We start from the raw sequence: 16,801 nt of genomic DNA on the forward strand, positions 1-16,801 counted from the left end.
TTATCTATTTTTTCCTGGATGCCGGTTGCTTCTGAATTTTGATTATTTACAGGTTACTATATATGTATTAAGCGGCACCTTAATCTCCCTTTTTATTACCAAAATCAATAAGTACAGGGGTCAATGTAATCGATTAGTCAGTCCCTTGATTGTAGTTCTCCATGTATTTGTATGTATGTAATCCTCTTTTTCAGTAATGTGTTGTGTATATATGTGTGTGTGTGTATATATATATATGTATATATATAGAAGCACATACTTCTCAGTTGATATGATTTTAAGTACCTGTATTGTTAGGTGTGTATATGTGTGGGGGGATTCGTGTTTCTTTATGTGCAAAATACAAGGAGCACGGATATCTTGATTGCCCACACACCTCTACCCTCTCTTCAGTGCTGATGCGCACCATCTGATTTTCACAGGCTGTTGAAATATAATATTCTACTCAAAGCTTGTTTTTTCTTGATGGATGGGAACTGACTTTAGAATGCCTTTACTGAAAATAAGTGCTTTTAAAACCATGTTTTTTTTTTCCCCCTACTTTGTTCCTTTATAATTTTTGTTTTTATTATCTGTAAACTGCTGCTGTATTATTTGGTGCAAGAACACCTCAAAGTTAATTATTAACTTGGCTGCTACCTTTGCCCATCCATCAGTCAGCAGCATACACAAACACTCACACATCTTTTTTTGCTAAAGTTGTAATTTCATAGAAATTATTTAAAAAATTCTTACATATATATATCATCATCATCATCATCATCATACTGATGATGATTATATATATATATATATATATAAGAATTTTTATATATAGTTGTAATTTCATAGAAATTATTTTAAAAGTTCATATATATATATATATATGAGAATTTATATGTATATATGAGAGAGAGAGAAAGAGTTATTTAGTCACCTGAATTTTTTTTTTTTTTTTTTTAAAGGGCTTTATTTATATATTGATAATTGTTTTCAGTTTTGTATGCTTCCATTTAATACCTCTTCCAATGTTTAATAAACCGGTTAGTGTTATTTAGATAGAATTGGCTGTATTCAAGTTGATGTTTCCTTATTATTTATAGAATACGGATCTGTGCCATTTACCTGTTACTGCCAGTCGTATTCCTCTTTCATACAAAATTTGTTCCCCTACACCCTACCCAGCTTGTTATAGTTCTAGCAGGTTTGATTAGTCCAGCTCAGAGCCAGGCAAAGTAAACAGAAACTTAAGCACTGGTTTTTAAAAGTTTGCATTTTATTCCAACACCTCATTTACATTCTAACTCTTTTGCACAGGAGTTATATTTAGACAGATGTGTTCTGCCATGGCACTTACTCTGCTGTTGTTACATTTATCAAATCTCACTCACTTGTAGCTTCATTTCCCTGCTGCTTTCTGTTTATTTAATATTTCTTTCTTCTTACTTCTATTTTGATGGTTATATGACATCATTCTTGCTTTTATTGTGTTTATTTAACCAAATGGGTTTTGTGCCACTTACATTACCATCCATGGTCAACCAATGCTGGTTTAGTTTCACTTTTGATTGCACAAATTTTTGTGTTACTCTTTTACTTGTTTCAGTCATTTGACTGTGGTCATGCTGGAGCACCGCCTTTAGTCGAGCAAATCGACCCCAGGACTTTTTCTTTGTAAGCCTAGTACTTATTCTATCGGTCTCTTATTGCTGAGCGGCTAAGTTAAGGGACGTAAACACACCAACATCAGTTGTCAAGCGATGTTGGGGGACAAACACAGACACACAAACATATACACACACGTACATATATATATATATATATATATATATATATACATGACAGGCTTCTTTCAGTTTCCCTCTACCAAATCCACTCACAAGGCTTTGGTGGGCCCGAGGCTATAGTAGAAGACGCCCAAGGTGCCACACAGTGGGACTGAACCTGGAATCATGTGGTTGGTAAGTAAGCTACTTACCACACAGCCACTCCTACGCCTTAATTTCTTTCCTACTTCTGAATTTAGTGATTTGATTTGATTTGCAGAATTGTAGTTGTTTCAGAATATGTAAAGGTATTTAGTAGTAAAGTATATTCTGCGATAATGTTAATACGAGCCACATTTCCAATATTCAAAGCTTCTAAATGAAGAACAAGTTCAAACTGTCTGGTGGCTGATAAAAATTATAAGGAAATGAAGCTGATAAACGTGTTTGAAGTTAACCTAGTTATTTGAGAAAATGATATCTGGGTCTTAATGAAGAACACACTGAAAAATATTCACCTGCCATTTCAATGTGTGGGGTTTTTATAGCAAAAGAAATATTTTATATAGATTTGCCAAGAAATTTTAATGATTCTCTGTGTGCAAAAATGCTGCAGCCGTTTTGTAATGGACATTACGGCATGTCTTGTACAGTGATTATCTGGGAAAACAATAGCCAAAATGTTTTTGCCTATGAGTAGCATTTCTGAGAAAGTGTCACTCAAACAGATCAACCAAGAACCCTTCTAATGAACTTCCTTATCCCAAATAATTTAATACTATGGTGACCCCAGTGATTGCTAGCAGTGCAGCATCCCACCGCTTCCCTTATCACCCCTTGAGAATTATATACAGAAATGTCAACTGCCTCATTAATTTTTTTTTCCTGCTCGTTATGTGTGGGTTATGAGGAGGCTGTATCTGAATCGTAGTCTCCAACCAAGTAGTATACAACTGTCGGGCCTAGAAATGAAAAACAACGTCAGTTCAGAGTTTGTTTGTTCTACTGAATTTTTCTTTTGGTTATCAGTTTATGAAACAGAATAAAAATAATACTGAAATATCTGCCTCATCTTCTAAATGTTGACCTGGCATCTATTATTGACTAGTCTAAAGGTTAGAGGTTTGGTGGTCATGCCATTGCCAATACTCATATATCAAGAGAGACTGTAATAGTTTACATAACACTACAGACCTTCCAACTATTATCAGAATAGAAATATACTGTCTGTCTTATCAGTAAAAATATCTTTTATTTCAAAGGATTAAAGGCATTAATTTAACACTTAACCATATTGGCCATTTCTGTAGCAAGAATTTATTTTTCTACATGTTACCCATCTGGATTAGTTTGGTAACAAATATATCATTTTACCTATGTACACATCTGGCTTTACTGTACCTATAGCAATTTGAATGTTTCTTAACAGATCTATTTCCTTTCAAACATAGTAGTGCCTTCCTTACTTGGTACAGTTATATTTGGACTAAAATAAGCTGAGGAGCCTATTTTAGTCTGACTTGTTACAACAGATGGGATTTGACCAAATCAACGTTCAGTGTTGAATGATGCATTGCTGGGATATATCATTTAATATCTACAAACTTATCTCCTCTTTTTTGGCATCATTATCCTAATGACCATCCTCAATGTCAGTATTGCCTCATCATCACCAGCTGCATCAGATATATATTTTCCAGTGTTAAAATATGATAGAACACCCAATATTTCAATGATTACTTCTGTCCTCTGTAAAAGATTTAAAACCTTCACAGAAATTAATTAGCCTCCACATGCATACAATTAATTCCCAATTCCATTTCTGTATTTCCACATTTACTTACTGGGAGGTCTGCTTGGATTCAGCTGAAAATGATCTTCTGTACAACATTGAAACCCATTGCAAAGGTCTTTCTCACTCATGATAGGTTGTAGTTTAAAAACTGAGAGATATCATGTCAAGTACACACCTGGCAGTCTAAGGTCAGGTGGAACTGTAAGTTCAGAGAGGAATTTTGTAAACACAGATAAATGTTTATGAGGATTCTATTTTCAGTCTCTTAATATTCCTTATAGTCATTCAGGTAATAAATTAGGAGACCAGGTGTGGTGTTCATTGGAACTTGTATTTGCTGATGACTTGGTACTCATAGAAGAATCCCTCAAAGAACTACAGAAAAAAACTCCAAACCTGAAAAAAATAATTATAAAAATATATACTGGTGTGGCTGTCTGGTTAAAAGTCTTGCTTTGCAACCACATGGCTTTGGGTTCAGTTTTATTGCATAGCACCTTTGGCAAGTGTCTTCTACTATAGCCCTGAGCTGACTAATGCCTTGTGAATGAATTTGGCTAATGGAAACTGGAAGCGTGTGTGTGTGCATATATGTGTGTTTGTCCCAAACCACCTTGACAACAGGTTTGTTTATATCCCCATAGCATAGCATTTTGCCAAAAGACACCAATAGAATGTGTACTAGACTTTAAAAGAAATAAGTTCTGAGGTTGATTTATTCAACTGAACCCTTCAAGACAGTGCCCCAGCATGGCCACAGTACAATGAGTGAAACAAGTAAAAGATTAAAAAAAAAATATAATCAAAAAGCCTAAAAGCCAACAATACACTGACCGATTAGTGTCGAAGAACATACAATATCAGTCCCATGTGGGAAGTGGCCTTACTCGATATATAAAAAGGAGTTGGTGGTAAGAACTAAATACTCTCTACTCTGTGTAAGTTATAGTTCCATAAAGTGCTCAATGACATTGAATTGAACCTAGATATCAAACATAATTGATATTCTTTACTTGTTTCAGTCATTTGACTGCAGCCATGCTGGAGCACCGCCTTTAGTCGAGCAAATTGACCCCAGGACTTATTCTTTGTAAGCCTAGTACTTATTCTATCGGTCTCTTTTGCCGAACTGCTAAGTTACGGGGATGCAAACACACCAGCATCGGTTGTCAAGCGATGTTGGGGGGACAAACACAGACACATAAACACACACACACACACACACACACACAAATATATATATATATATACATACATATATACGACGGGCTTCTTTCAGTTTCCGTCTACCAAATCCACTCACAAGGCTTTGGTCATCCCGAGGCTATAGTAGAAGACACTTGCCCAAGGTGCCACGCAGTGGGGCTGAACCCAGAACCATGTGGTTGGTAAGTAAGCTACTTACCACACAGTCGTCTGCAACATGGCGTCAGTTTGTTATTGGAACTATTTTGTAACATAGCAAATGTCTTTCTAGTAAATATGCACATCAATTATATTTCTTCTTTTATATATATATATATATATGAGGCTTATATTTATGTAAGCAATCATCATCATTATCATCAAAAACCAACGTTATTGCTACTACTGCTGTTACATACTTGTTGTGAGTTACATAAGTCTGCAAAACATTCTAGCCCTATTTATTTTATGCATGAATGCCAACTTTCTAAGGTATAATTTAACAACTTCATGCCAATCTGTTGCTTTTTCTATCATCTGCCTATGAGATTCATTCTGACAACTAGAAATAAAGTCATCTCTAAGTGTGCAAGTTTCCCCCACCCCCATCATTTAGTGATGTGTAGTTAGTATTTTTTTTTTTTTTTTACTGCGCCAAATATTTTCACAGTTCTTTATCTAAAAATAACTTCTCTAAAGTTTACTTTGGTAAACATAAACAAAAATCTTTGAAAAGGCAGGTAAAACAAGTTATCTTGCTTAACAGGCGTTAACCTAAGAAAATCTCAGACATGGTATTCAGTTTTAGGTTTCTGAATACACTTAAGTCAATCCTTGATAAATAAGTAAGGCTTAAAAAAGTCTTTCTACTTTTCTGTCTAATATAGTCCATAGGTTGAATTACTTTTTCAACTACTAACCCACTGATTGTCTTTTACTGCTTGTAGTAACTACCTACGCATCACTACTGGTCGGGCTGGTTTTTTAAAAAGATCTTACTTGATTATCAACATTCCTTCAGTGAATTTTTTTCTCTCTGCAGCAGTGAGAGTGATGGGCAGAGTGAGAGAGAGAGAGAGAGGGAAGAAGAGTAATAAATTTAAGTACAAACTTGTATAATATATCTACATCTTCATTTCTACAAGATAATTCCACTAACTTTCTGACAGCTGTCTTCATGGCTGATACAGAGTTGCAGTTATCTCTGATTAGTTTGGTCACAGACAGAATGGTTAGTTTGTTGCTCAGAAATTTACAGCTGCCAATGAGAGAAGGTTGCTGTGATAAGAACTGATGGAACCGGTTCCATTTGTCTTTCTCTCTTACTCGTTTCTATCTCTAATATTAGCTTGCAGATTTTTTTAGCTGCTGCTGTTTATTGTACTCCTAAATGAAGGGACACTGCCCATAGTCTTGAAAGGTTCCAACTCTGGTGACGGAATGAATGAGTGTTTGAGATGACAGCAGTTAATATTTAACTTGATGTAAGGTGGTCAGTTGGTAGAATCATAGCAACAAAATGCTTAGTGTCGTTGTGTCTATCTTCACGTTCTAAGTTCAAATTCCACCGAGGTCGACTTTGCCTTTTATAGTTTCAGGATCGAAACCAGTTGAACACTGGGATTGATCTAATTGACTTACCCCCTCCCCCAGAATTGCTGGCCTTGTGCCAAAATATGAAATCAATATTTAGTTTGATGAATTAGAAGGCATTGTTAGTTGAAATAAATAGATGGTGATTGAGTATCATTGAGAATTGGTGATCTGAATAAGGTCCTATTTGGTGAGGGGTTGAGAGAGGGAGATAGATAGTGTAAGTGATTAGTAGTTGAGTAGCTTTAGTATTTGCAACCTGCCTTGAAAACATGTCTGGACTTGGAGTGAATATTACACTGTTTGGAAAAAGGTGAGGGTTAGTAAGAAGATCACCTGCCTCAATGAACCCCACCTGACTTATGCAAGAATTGAAAGGTGTCTGTATGAAAGAGAAATAAAAATGAGGTAACAAAACAAAGATTTCTCTTGCCAAAAGCTGGAAAAAAAAGAATTTTTTTTTTTCATTATTTATTTTAGTAAAATTGATTGCACAAAAAAAAGAAGTTAAAAAGTTACTTTAATTGAAATTTTATTCAATAGTGATGAGATTAGTGAAAGATAATCTGTGAGAATACAAAGCTGTTAAAGAGCTAATAGTTAAATGTTACATCATTGTAACAAAAAAGAACAAATAACAATGTTTCCACTTTTTAGAAGTCACTTTTGTCTTTGCCTAAATCACTGCATGGTTAACGAACAGAAACCCCTATTTTCCCAATCGATCCTAATTTGCTCAAGAGAAAGAATTCATGTCTAAATATTCAATTATTGAAACTATGGATTGTAAAAAATTAGATCTGGGTTCCTTAAAAAATGACTTAATTTTTTTGTTACTCTGCTTCTGTTGAGATATGCTGTCATTCTTCATCCTCGTTTCAATGCTTTGACAGGATTCAATCGGCCCAGGAGCTCCATTTTGCTCCAGTTGCTGCTTTGGTGTAGTTTCTCTGGCTGGACACTGTCCCTAATACCAACAACGCTACAGTGTGTTTTGGGTGTGTTTTTTTTCATGCGACCAGCACTAATGAGGTTACGATCAGTTAGCACAACTGATGGGAAGGTTTTATTACTGCTAAATATATAAGAGAAGGGGCCAGGTCAAAACAGGCTTCTTGCTGTAGAAGAGTGACATGACTCTTAGAAGAAACAGTAGGAATGGTCAGCTGGAGCTCGAAAGCAATAAAAACAGTGGTGACAGGGTCTCAAGATGGACCTTAAAGTTACAAAGAATTTAGTAAAATATCTTTATTCAGCTGGTGTTTGGGACTTAAAATCACAAACAATTTTGATGGAAAGTTTTTCTGTAGATCTTTAAAACGAGCCACTTATATCATAGAAGTAGGGATGGTCTCAAGTGGGTTGGTATCAAAAAGGTTAAACAAATTAGTTGAAAATTGCTATTACATGTAACAGATGGAAGAATTTGTTATTGCATCTTGATCATGTGATCTTGGCTGTGATGTATTCAAAGAAAATTACATTGAACAAGCCAGTGAGGGAGCCTTTAAATGGTTCGTTCAACCTGCTAGAAATAGAAATCAAGTGTCTCTTTAAAAAAGGAGGATACTTTGTATTATGTATTTCTAGATAAACTCTGCGAAAAACAAAAAGATGACTGGAGTACCTTTTGATCATAGTTGACCTAGGGTTAAACCACAACAATTTGAATTATGGAAGGGCAGTTAAACAGGAGGTCAATTAGTATGGTCACAAGCGATTTTATCATGTCATCATGTGAAATATTGAGGTTTGACATGGTTCCAATATTTCAGAGTGAATGTTACATAATTTTACTTTTTTTTATACTAACTTACTTGTAATGGCTCCTAAGTTTCAAAGATACAAACTCTCTCCTTTCAAAAGGTTCATATCACAATTTTCTAGCAACAACAGATTAAAAATGAAGTTATTTTACTAATTTTGTCCTAGTTTTGTATTATTTTCCAAATTAATTGAAACATACGTACAGTTTTTGACTGGAATTATGTATGGTTCAGGGTTTTGAGCTGGCAGAAACGTTAGCACGTTGGGCGAAATGCTTAGCAGTATTTTGTCTGTCATTATGTTCTCAGTTCAAATTCTGCCGAGGTCAAATTTACTTTTCATCCTTTCAGGGTCAATTAAATAAGTACCAGTTGCATACTCCCCCATAATTTTGGGGCCTTGTGCATAGAGTAGAAAAGGAATTCTGTATGGTCCCAATGTTGGTTGCTCAAATTCTACCAGTGAGAGTCTTTCCAGCTTAGCACGACAGCATTGTTGGCAGACTGTTGTTCTTGTTGCTGTTGTACAGTCCTAATCAGTTTTGCTCAGTCTGGGATGCTTGGAAGTTATCAATATAATCAGACCAACGGAGCAATCCATTAAAACCAGCAGACCAATCTAGAGAATCAACAAATTCACAACTTGTAGATTCTCTAACACTTCACTTACACAATACGAAACTCTGATCAGGTTTAAAATCTCATTACTGGCAATCTTATGTTGTGTTTGGTTTTGCAATTAATAAATAGCATTTCTCTGAGAATCAAGAACAAGATGATAGGGAAAATGTTGCAGATTAGTCCAGCTGGTGCTGCTATTGTACTAATTTCTAGCAGAAGTACAAAGACTCAAATTCTATGAGAGGTATACGAGGTGTGTTCAAAAAGCATCTGACTTTATTTTTTCCTGCCAAAACTAATGCCGTATGGGCAAAATCCTTTGGATGAGAAGTGCACATGCATGAAATTTTTCATGCCAGTAGGCCTTGTCAATTCCTGGATACTTCTTGGACACACCTCGTATGGTCAATTAGATCACCTCTTTCCATTCAGTATTTCACTGATACTTTATTTTAGTGGCTGTGGAAGCTCAAATAAACTTCAGCAGGATTTGATCTTAAAATATGATTTTAGTCAAGGCATTTTGTCTGACTCGCTATCATTTCTGCTAATTCACTCTCCTAACAAATTAAAATAATGATGGTGATGATCTATCCTGATTGTTAAAGCTTATTACAAAGGTTAACCCCACAGCCTTTAAAGCACAAGGGTAAAAGTACTTGGTGGAAACTAAGTGTTAGTCTCAGAAGTACCAAAAGAACTTCAAAAATAAGTTTAATGAATTGCTTGATGAAATAACTCGTTAATGACTTGAAGATTTTAGTGAAAAAATTACTTTCTTAATTACACTAAACAGGGCCTGCAAATTTTGACATTTACAGAAATTGTTGTTAAAGCACTTTTTTTTTTTTTTTTTTTTTTTTGGTGTTGCAATGACTATGGCACATGAGTGGGTGTCCTCTCTTATCATTAATCTAATTTAAATGTGAAATGTGTCAAGCATTATTTAATATGTGGATGTACTGAACTAAGTTGAGTAACATATCTTACCTATAGATTCAATGTTGTATCCCAGACAGAGTTTGGGCCCAAGAATTGTAGAAAACATGATAGACTTGGTAAACAATATTTTGTAGATGATTTAGTTGTCTCATTTTTTTGTTGTTGTTGTTGTTATTGAATGTGTTTTAAGAGCGGGGGATGGTGGTGTTCTGAATCCAACTGATAGGTCCACTCTGTATTACTGGTTGACAAACCACCCCCACCAAAAGTTTTATGCCTACTGCTTTACTCTACCTACACCTCTCCTCTCTCCAACTGTTTAACCCCCCCCCTCTCTCTTCTCTCTCTCTCTCGTTCTCTCTGTGAAACTAAGAAAATGACTCCTGTTGACATTCTCTCATTTCTAAACGCCACCACCTCTCATGAAATTGGCCATCATCAACTCTTTCCTGAGAAACCACCTCGTCTGTTGGGCTGCAACTGTTAGTATCTGTATTCTCAGGCAAGCAATCATATGCACCCTCTCTCCCTCCCTCCCTCCCTCTCGTTTTCTCTGTCTCACCCCCTTCTTTCTTTCCCTCTCTCTCTCTATACTCACATTCTGTCAGTCTTCTATTTAATTGAGATAAACTAGTAATTACTCGTGATGCCATTATTCGCACAGAAACTGGTGGTGGGTGTTTTTGTTGTTGTCACTGCTTTGTTCCCTTATATTGTTGTCTGGTCATATGTAACGAGTACCGAAAATTCTGGTGCTTTCGCCTTCGGTTGATACCAGGCAACTTGAACTATCTGCCAGTGGAACTTGGTGAGTTTTTTTCTTTTTCCCTCCACTGCTGCTATTTCTTTATCTTGAGAAGAAATCATACCCCCATACATATATGCACGCACACACACATACACACACACACTCACACACGTACACTCACACACATACACACACACAAACCTGTTAAAAGACTCAGTCACTCTTGCTCTTCATTTCCACCTTCACTATTTCTTGTTCCTCGTCTGTTGTTTTTTCTTAATTAATCTCATTACAATTTCAAATATGTTCATACCTCTGCACCCATACACACCAAACACACACATACACCTGTACATACACCCTTACTTGCACTTCCTTTCTTTCTTCATTTCTTTCTGTAAAATATTTTCACCAACGTGATTTAAAAAAAAAGGCGTCAACATTTCAAAATTTATTGATGGTTACTGTTCTCTGGAGGCAAGCTTTCATTAAAGCAAGCCCATGCTTTGATGTTTTCATACGTTCACCTGAGGAGTTTCATTTAAATTTCTTGTCTTGTGAAATATACAAATGTTTTGAAAGTCACCTCTTCATGGTCTCCTTGCCCGGAACATGAAAAATTTACTACTTTATCTTTGGAATTTTTATTTCAAAAATGCTATTACCATTATCATCACGTCACCTGACTGAAACTTGGTGGAACCAGGCTCCTCCTCCTCTTCTTCTTCCTCTTCCTCCTTCTTCCTCCTCCTCTTCTTTCTATTCTCCTTATTAGTGAGGACAGTATATTACAGAGTATAGTGGTGAACAACTTTAACCCTTCCATTATCTTATATTTGCTGAAATACTTTTTGTTTCAATTAACTTTGAAAAATAATGAAGAATTTAGTGAAATGACTTTGTCATTATTAAAGCTGATGTTTGGAAGAAAGTAACATGAGATTTTAATAGAAGATTTTAGTTGAGATCATTTCAAAATGGGAAGTTTGTATAAGAGAACCATGAGTTATCTCAGGTGGGTTGGCATCAAAAGGGTTAATGTCCTTGTAGTATTTAGGGACATCCCTATTTGTTCTAAGTTTAAAATCTGGCCAAGGTTGAGTTCGTCATACATTGTTGCAGTCAGTATCAATATAATCAATACCAATCATGTACTGAAAACAATTAAATCAACAGCATGGTCACAGCCTCGGGGCTGAAACATATAAAAGGAGCAAAAGAATATTTTTGCCCTCAAAATGTGTGGCCTTGTGTTTATGGTAGAAATCAAAAAGTCAGACTTCTCCATAAAATTCCAGTCCTGTGCATGTTTGAAATCCCCTCCCCCCACCACACAGTCCTTGTATTGTACCCCCTCTTGTGCTATGTAAAAAGCTCTAAGTTCACTCTACTGAGTGGTTGATGTTAGGAAAGGCATCCAGCTGTAAAAATCCTGCCAAAACTGTCGCAGAAGTCTGGTGCAGGCTTTGGCCTGGTGAGCTTTTCTCCTGTCCCACTCATGCTAGCACTGAAGACAGATGTTAAACAATGATGGTGATTATTATTATTATTATTATTATTATTATTATTATTATTATATGAGGGTGGTGGATTGGCAGAATTGTTACAGCCTTGGGATTTTTTTTTTTTCCTCTTACATTCAGGTGAGGAGTATTTCATCCACCAGAGTCAACTTCCTTAGGGGAAGTGTTGGTGGTGGTGGGGATTAAGTATCAGCCTAGTACTGGGGGTTGATATTATTAACTTATCCCTTCCAAATCATTGACCTTGTGTCTAAATTAGAAACAACTATTGCTTTTGTTAAGTCTTCTAAGACTTAGCATTTGGTTTCATTTGTCTGCCTACATTCCTATCAATAACATTAGTTAATTTCTTACCGATCATCATCATCATCATCAGCATTATTATTTTATTATTATTATTATTATTATTATTATAAGATAGCAAGCTGGCAGAATCATTAGCATGCAGGACAAAATGCTTAGCAGCATTTCATCCACTAGGGCTCGACTTTTTCTTTCATTCCATTCAGGGTTGATAAAATAAGTACCGGTTGAGTACTAGGGTCCATGTAATCAACTTAGCCCCTCCCCCGAAATTGCTGGCCCTGAACCAAAATTTGAAACCATTATCATTATTATTAACATTATAACATCAAGGAGGTTTGGACCATTGGTTTGTTTGTGTCCACATTCTCAGTTAAAACATTTGTTAATTCACCCTGCACACATAAGAAAAGCAGGGTTATTGTTGTAGTTGCTCATATTTGTTTGTGTGTTTGCAAAATTACTGGAAAATGGCTGGACGGCTTTTCACCAAATTTGGCAGAAATACTCATTGAGTGAGTGACTTGAACTCATTAAATTTTTGTTTGATTATCTTCAAAACTGGCTGGCGGATGAATCGAAATGTTCTTTTTTCTTTGTTACCTATGCATAAATGATAAACATGGGAAATAACTCTTGATGCCATTTTGTTGAAATATGAATTTGTCTGAGAAAATATTTATTTAATTAAATTTTATTTTTCCTTGTATGCATATAGGTTATGCATGCCTTTTCTTTTCACTTACCTTTTGTCTTCTTTTGAGTTTGATCTCATTGAGTAACGATTTGTGGTAATTTTTTCTCTTCAATTCCAAAATATAAGATATTATCAAATGAGAAGTGTCAGCCATTTGAACTGGCTAAGAATTAATTCTTAGAAACCAAAACTTCCCGAAAGAACACAAGTAAATTTTCTGGGCTTTTCAATACTGCTTCTAATAACAATATGAAATTATATCCCATAATATTGCTTATATTTCTGAGTGGGTTCCAGAGGTAGGGTCCTGAGGGTCCTCTTAGAAGCAAATGCTATTACTCTTTCTGCTATAATAATTATAATAATAGTGTAACTAGCTGAGACAATGGATATTATCCCATCACCTCATTCCTGGTCTACCCCCACGTCTCCTGTATTGTGAAGATTTTTTTTACGGATTTTGTTCATTTGTTTCTGGTTCATAGCCATGTTTTGGGTTTTATATTTTGAATTTGAGGATTCAGAACAGTCTCTATATAGTTCTTGTAAATTCTCTTAGGTTGTATTTCATTTCAGTGACTGAATCACTCTGTGTTTCCTAGTTTTTCTTTCTACACTTCTATTTATTTCATTTAGCTCAGTCTTCCATAAAAAAAACCCCATTTTTTTGTAACATGTAAGCAGTACACACATCTCTCCTGGACCAAGCTTCCTTCAGACATTATCCAAGCCTCTTCAGATATTCATCTTTGCGAATACAAATTGTGATGTTGGTGGCATTGATGACGACGATGATGATGATGATGATGATCAGCAGCAGTCTTTGATCATTGTTGGGAATATTTTAAATTCTTAACTCTGCTGTTTAGAATCAAAGACAAAAAGACACGAATGAGAGAAGAGCAACAGTTTTGTTATTGGACTGTATTGTTAATTAGCTCTTAATTGTAGTGTTATTTCTCCCTTCTCCTCACTTGCTCCTTCCCTCTCCCTCTCCTTTCTCTCTCCCCTTCCTCTCTTTCTCTTCCTCTCCTCCCCTCTCCCCCCACCGTCACATGGGTGCGTCTCTAACTTTATTAACAACTAAAGCTGCATAGTTACTATTATTTCATATCAAACTTTACAGTGACATTTGTGTGTATATGTGTGTATACTCACACATACACACATACATGAGGCTGTGCTAAAACTTGAACTAAAGAGAAAAGCAATATATATTTATGTAATATACATGCTCACAAACACCCTTATACACACAACTGTACATATGTGTGTGTATTTACACAAGGAAGTAAGGAAGTAAACATTTAGAATTTCCTATGCGTTAGAGAGAGAGAGAGAGAGAGAGAGAATATTTGTGTGTGTCTGTGTGTCATCTGTATGTTTAGCCTCAATAAAAACTAATATATTCCCAGTAACATTTTAATTTATGATACAAAATTTCAGAGCTTCACATTATATATAAGTCTTTAAAACCTGAATATTCTTCTCTTCTCCCTCCCTTTCTCCTTCTGTCCACCACCACCACCAATCATAATAATGATAATAATAATAATAATGCTACCGCTGCCACTACTACAACTACCATTACAACAAACACTACTACTAACCAACACTACCACTACCACAACAACAACTATTACAACTACTATCAACACCACCACCAACACTACTACTACTACTACTACTCATTAACAATGTCTCAAAGTCTAAATGAAGAGTCTTTGTATGAGAATTTGGTGTCTGCCATTGGGAGTGGGTCAGTGCAATGCGTGGGTCAGGTGCAGTGAGGGGTTAAGGTCACTATGACAACTAAATGAAAAGGTTTCATTCTTCTCGACTGGTGTTTTCTGTTGGGTCTTACTCTACAACTGAAAGTCACATGATAACCTCCCTCTCTCTCTCTCTCTCTCTCTCTGAACACCTACCTCTTGGTACTGTATGTCCTACCCTGTTGTTAGTGCTGTTAGCATTAGTTTTTGTTTTCTGTATTGTTGGCATCTCCCTTTTAACTAACAACCACTCATTTAACGCCAACACTGTCATTTATAGTAACAACAACAACAGCAGCAATAATAGTGACCATAGTAACAACCCTGTCATATACATTGACACCATCACCAATTATCATCATCATTGTTTAATGTCCATTTTTCAATGCTGTCATGGGTTAGACGGTTTGAGTAAGGCAGCCGGAGAACTGTCCAAGCACCAGTTGTCTGTTTGGGCATGGTTTCTATGGCTGGATGCCCTTCCTAATGCCAGCCACTTTACAGAGTGTGCTGGGTGCATTTTACATGCCATCAGCACCTGCAAAACAAAGACCTTCTTCGATGGGAGAGGGAGTGGGAGGGTATGGCCATAAAGGACATGCTTATATGTATGGATGGCCACGATTTTACTTAACTTGACATGTTTCCTCAAATACAACAAATCACCACAAGTTTCAATCTCTTGTTATCTCATCATCTTCAAAAATACTAATCATTTGATAAACCAATTTCACATACAAAACCATCACTACGATCTTCAACAAGTCAACAGGGGTGTCTATGTGGCTGCCCAACCTGCTAGAAATAACAACTAAATAAGGCAGTTAGCTGGCAGAATCGTTAGCACACCAGGCAAAATGCTTAGTGGGATTTCGTCTGCCGCTACGTTCTGAGTTCAAATTCTGCCGAGTTCGAATTTGCCTTTCATCCTTTCATGTTCGATTAAATAAGTACCAGTTACTGGGGTCGATATAATCGACTTAATCCGTTTGTCTGTCCTTGTTTGTCCCCTCTGGGTGTAGCTCCTTGTGGGCAGTAAAGAAATAAGAAATAACAGCTAAATTTTCTTCAGCTCACATTATCCTTTAAATTATAAAATGGGTCTCAATTTAAATGCCTTTGCTGTCTGCTTAATCAGAGCTAATATGGGGACTAATTAACTTACAACAGTAAAAGCTACTTATATCTTTTTTTTTTTTTTTTTAAGAAAAATCATCCATTACATGCTTAGAGCAGTTGGCATTAGGAAGGGTATCCAGCTGTAGAACCATGCCAAATCAGATTCAAACCTGTTGCAGCCCTCCAGCTAGCCAGTTTCAGTCAAACCATCTAACCCATGCCAGCATAGAAAGCAAACACTAAATGATGATGATGTGAAAACATGTGTTGTATAGAATTTTGAATCTCTGCATTTGTGAGATGACGACATTATTGTTATGTATAAGATGAGATGATGTTTTCTGGTGCTGCTTGTGAGTTGTACAATAACTGTTTAGTTTGGTGAAGTGCATTCAAGCATTTTTAAGATAGTAGGGTGAAGTTTGAGGGAGATTTTGGTAACTATTTCTAGCAAGTCAAGTAAACAACTACAAGCTTCCTGATGTGCTGGTATAGAATTACCAGCTGCCTGATACCAAACTCTGGATTGAATTTCCAAAATCTTTTGGAAACTACATAGTATGATAATTGGATAATTACTTTTCAAAGACATCAGGTTTACCTATCTTTTGACATCAAATATCTCTGATCTACAGTTTCCCTGATGAGATCATACAAGAACTGTTCTATCTCTTGAATTTGTTGAGCATTTATATATAAAGGCACAGATGTGACTGTACAGTTAAAAAACTTGCTTTCCAACCATGTGGTTTTGGGTTCAGTCCCACTGTGTGGCACCTTGGGTAAGTGTCTTCAACTATAACTCCAAGTCAACCAAAGCTTCATAAGTGGTTGACAGAAACCGAAAGAAGTTCATCATATAAATGTGTATGCATGAGTGTGAGTGGCTGGCTGATAACAGGAAATATTATCTTGCTTGGAAACAGGTGAGGGTTGGCTACAGGAAGGGTATCCACCTATAAAAAACCTGCCTCAACATATTTTGTCTGATG

At 36.1% G+C, this 16,801-nt stretch overlaps 1 protein-coding gene across 17 annotated transcripts in view; it reads left to right on the top strand.

Moving 5' to 3' along the window:
* LOC115214900 (tensin-3) overlaps nucleotides 1-16,801 on the top strand; it is a 930,040-nt gene that overhangs the window by 815,119 nt on the left and 98,120 nt on the right. The gene's annotated exons all lie outside the window — the stretch shown is intronic.

The sequence above is a fragment of the Octopus sinensis genome, linkage group LG8 (genome assembly GCF_006345805.1).
Source record: "Octopus sinensis linkage group LG8, ASM634580v1, whole genome shotgun sequence".
Taxonomy (NCBI): Eukaryota; Metazoa; Mollusca; class Cephalopoda; order Octopoda; family Octopodidae; genus Octopus; species Octopus sinensis.